A 4,489-nucleotide genomic window follows, 5' to 3' on the forward strand; every position below is an offset into this window, starting at 1 on the left:
AAAAAAAAAAAAAAAAAAAAAAAAAAAAAAACAACAACAACAAAAATAAAACAAAAAAGAACTCATATAAATTATGTAGAAAATATTTAAAATTTATTTTTAAAATGTCTTTTCATATGTCATGCATGTAATATGTTATAAATGTCATAGGTGGCATTTCATTTTTTATTTTTCCATGCCTATATCAACCATAATCAGTAATTCCTCTCTTTTTTAGAGGTATGACTTTTTATCATCCCAAAGACACATTAATGTTACATTTCTGAAAACTCAGTGTCCTCTATTGTCCCAGAAGCTCAGAGATATGTTTTGGCTCGTTTATTTGTTTGGCTGCTTATTTTTTTCTTCTTTGGTACAGGGGATTGAACTTGAGTCCTTTTGCCAGGCAGGTGCTGTTCTGCTGAGCCACATCACTGTTCCGGGTTTCTTTTGTTCTTACTTGTGTCAAAATCGATGACTGCTGGGAAAAGGTTAAAAATCAGCAAGGGAATTTAATTTTGTTATCTATATTTCTAGAGGAGTTTTTATTCCTGGATAAAATTTAGGATTCAGGGTTTTAATATATGTGTATTTCCCACTTTTCTAAATTAAAATTTCTTTTAGAAAAAGATATTTTCTTATTAACTGTGAAGTATTTTCTACATAGTAGAGTTTGAGTAATTATTGAATTTAGTTTGAATAATTATAAATCTTCAAGTTCCCATCAATACTAAGCCCATTTCTTTTTTTTAGTGTGAATATATATGAGATAGAAATGTAAACATTTGATAAGCCTGAAGTAGATATATTAAGCATAAGAAATGGAATAGTGAATATGAAAATTCCAATATGAAATAGTATTTATGACACATTAAAGTGACGTGAGCACTACCCATGAAAATAATAAAAGGATATTTCAGTCAATCAAAAGGCAGTTTGAAGTCATATTGTTAATGAGTGAAAAAAGTTAATAAGAAAAGATTAAAGGAACAGATGGAGAGATATCAGAAGCAGATTTCACTTAATTTCTCTCAGAGTTAGCCTTCATCCCTTTCTTGAATAAATAACTGAATATAAAGACTATTATCCAACTTTGATAGTGGGTCTTAGACATCAAATTCCATTCTTACCCAAAATGTAGAACAGAAACAAGCTGCAAAAAAAGAAAAAGCAAAAAAAAAAAAAAAAAAAAAAAAAAAAACACAAAAAACCCATAAGCTAATTTGTGACTTGGGGAAGACTGTTGTGATGATACTAGTATACTAATTCACTAATGGAAATAAGAGAGTTACAGAGGATAATGCCAGAAAAAGCTGTTAAGTAATTCATAGTAGATGTAAAAAGGATATTGCTCCATTAGACCACCTTTCGTGGTATTCTAATGACATGGTTGTTACACACTACTAATCTTCAATTTTTTGTAAGATTTCTGTTCTTCTCAGATACATTCTTTACAAGGGTATGAACAATATAGGTAATCTGCATTCCTACAGCTGACTCCCATCCCCAATCCTAAGCATTTTTTGCTATGTTTCTTCCTAATTTCATTCTTTTTTTCTGTTGGTTATCTCAAATTACTATTTTCATTCCTATTAGAAAAATTGTTCTCATGCAATATATAGCATAGCACATATGCTTTAGATCTCAATATCTAAAAATTGGTTACACTGGTAAACATCAGTTTTCTTTCTTAGTGGCCCAGGGAAACACAAATTTCAAATGCCCTCGTCTAATTTTTTTAAAAATACAGTCATTAGAACAAATAACCTCTTCCATGGAAAAGAAAATGATGCCTATAGTATAGAAGAAAAAATAAATTGAATCTGGATTTTTTTTAAAGCGGGAGCAAGGAGAGCCTGAAAGATAAATGTAAAACAAAATGCAAAGAAAATAATCTCATGTATGAAAGCAACAAAGATTATGCCATTCAAGCAGAGCACAAAGGTTATCAGATTTTATCATCCTTTGTCTCCAAGAAAGCTAATTAGAATGAAATTTTTACAAGTGTTTGAAAATATGTAGTAGTGCATATTGACATCTCCACTGTCTGGGGAAACTTGTTACTTGCTCACTGTCATTACAGATTTTAAATGTAAAAGCATATCTTATTTGATATAATAATGCTTTAATGATTGTATCAATTAAATTAGAATGGAACACAACTACTAAATCTAAATTTTATCTTTACAATTCTTTTTCTACTTTTCCTTCCATAGGCATTTGTAATATACTTTCCTAGTCAAGACCTTTCAGTATTGTCTTTTTAAACCTATGTATCTGTTCTATAAAGCATTAATTCACAACCTTACTTTGATGCTATTTCCCATTCGCAGCATACTCAAAAACATCCTTTAAACTTATTCTCTTTATTCCTTTTCCTGGGCTCCTCTGTTAAGTAATATTTGTGAGAAGCAACTTTGCTCTTAAAGGCATTTTGTAGAGCAATAGTGTATACTGTCATTCCCATCTTTTTCCTTAGCAGATGTAGAAAGTAGGAGTCATGTATAATGAATGCTATTTCTTCAGACAATATTCATATAAATTAAATTTGCCATACCTTTTAATGAATGTATATGTGATGACTTCATTTTTTCTGTTGCATTCATATTAGATTCCCAGCTGGAGATTTATTTAGTACTAGAAACCAAGATGAGGACCTGTTCTTTTTATATCTATATATAATGATTATGTGTTATTGTAATAAACATTCTCTGATGGGCTGAAGAGTACATTTAATGTAATCTGGCAAACATAACTAAGATGCATTAACTGGTTAATTTCTCTAAAATCTGTGCATTGCTTATATTGAGTAAATATTTTTACTTTTCTAGTTTTATAAGCAAGAGTTGGGGGCATAGAATGTAAATATGAATAAAACATCACGTTTGCTTCTAAGGATTTCAGTCTAGAGACAGCATGAATAAAACAATTATGATAGAGATGTAATTATTGGTCTGTTTCTCTAATGTGCTATCAGAAGGATTTCAGGAAAAAGTGAACTAAACTTCTCATGTAGAGAGCCTTTTCTCAGTAGAAATTCAAACCTTATCTTTCTTAAAACTAAAGTGAAACTAAAAAACTGTATTTATGTTTCTCACTCACCCACATCACATTTTCATGCCTACCAGGTTACCTGGATATATTGGATTCACAGCAAATATTTGTGCATGTAAGCTTATAATGTCTACAGTAACAAAATATATGAAGCTCTGAGAGTATAATTTTAAAACTATTTGATTCATTTTGCACTCAAATCCAATACTGCCACAATGAAGACAGTAATTGCAGTATATCCTTCTTAATGTGACTATTATACCCTTTGGGAACAGAAATGTAAGTGTATTTGATTATTGGATACTGTTTCTACACCTTTTTAGAGTCTTATGCAATTTTTACTTTGTGTACTGAACTACATTATAGTGTAAATGTCTGTGTGTGGGGTCGGGTGGGGGGGCGTAGGTGTGGAGTGTATGTGTTTCATTTCAAATATCCATGTAGCCTAAAGGGTCTCAGAAAATAAGAATCTACGTCTTGTTTGTGACTGAGCTATGATCTATAACCTGCTCAAACAGACCTTTCTTTGAATTTTCTTCAGGCATGGCAGCTCCTGGGGCAGCATTTTCCAACTAGTTCACAGTTGTCAGCTTCAAATCCAGGATCAATTGCAAGGCAGGCCCAGACAGCAGAGAACATTCTGAAAAAAAAGTATTGTTAAAGAAGCAACATTGTAAGTATTGTAAAAATTGACCTGTAGGACAACTATACCCTTCTTTAAAGTATACAAACCACTCAAAGACTCCTGTATGTACTTGAGAAACACAGAAACAACAATGGAAAAGTACTTAGCTTTAGTTCAGAGAGCTTAAACAACAAGCTAGGATGAATGAAGATATGACTTTTAAACAGATATTCATTGTTTCTTCTCATCAACTTACTTGTGATTATCACATTTTCCTTATTATCTTTATTGTAGATAGGAAAATGAATCATTTTCATGCATGTATCATATATGGTGTAGATATGATATAAAATATATATATGCATAAATTTGATATTTATTTAAAGTAATCCATATTTTAGAAAACTCATCACATAAAACTGCTATCCAGTAGCAAATAGCAAATTAATATATTTTCTTCCATAAATTATGAGTTGTATTTATTATTTTCAATGCATTAATATAGGATATTTTTATTTCTTTTAACCTTCAAATCAGTGACATATTCAAGGAATCTATAATGAATTTTATCTGTACATAAATTGTTTATGTCAGACTTTTTTCCCTTTATGTAGCAGAATTTAAAGATTTCATTTTCTTTTTGTAGGTTAGAACTGTAACTTTTCTTTACAAAAGAGAAAAATACAATCAACTCTTTGGGTCCTTTAAAAAATTAATCTTGAGAATTCAATTTCTTTTACCTCTTAATGTCTTAAGTCTCAATCATCTCTTTCATTTTTACAGAACAAAAACAGCAGTTTTCCTTAAATTGCTAAGTTCTATCTAGCTTAA

At 30.3% G+C, this 4,489-nt stretch overlaps 1 long non-coding RNA gene across 1 annotated transcript in view; it reads right to left on the bottom strand.

Moving 5' to 3' along the window:
* LOC104869983 overlaps nt 1-3,667 on the bottom strand; it is a 108,922-nt gene extending 105,255 nt beyond the window's left edge. Inside the window, exon 1 of the long non-coding RNA XR_782416.2 lies at nt 3,554-3,667. This is a non-coding gene — a long non-coding RNA (uncharacterized LOC104869983). The remainder of the gene's footprint in view (nt 1-3,553) is intronic.
* Between the last annotated feature and the right edge of the window lie 822 nt (nt 3,668-4,489).

This window comes from Fukomys damarensis, unplaced genomic scaffold, assembly GCF_012274545.1.
Source record: "Fukomys damarensis isolate Sample0158 unplaced genomic scaffold, DMR_v1.0_HiC HiC_scaffold_6, whole genome shotgun sequence".
Classification (NCBI taxonomy): domain Eukaryota; kingdom Metazoa; phylum Chordata; class Mammalia; order Rodentia; family Bathyergidae; genus Fukomys; species Fukomys damarensis.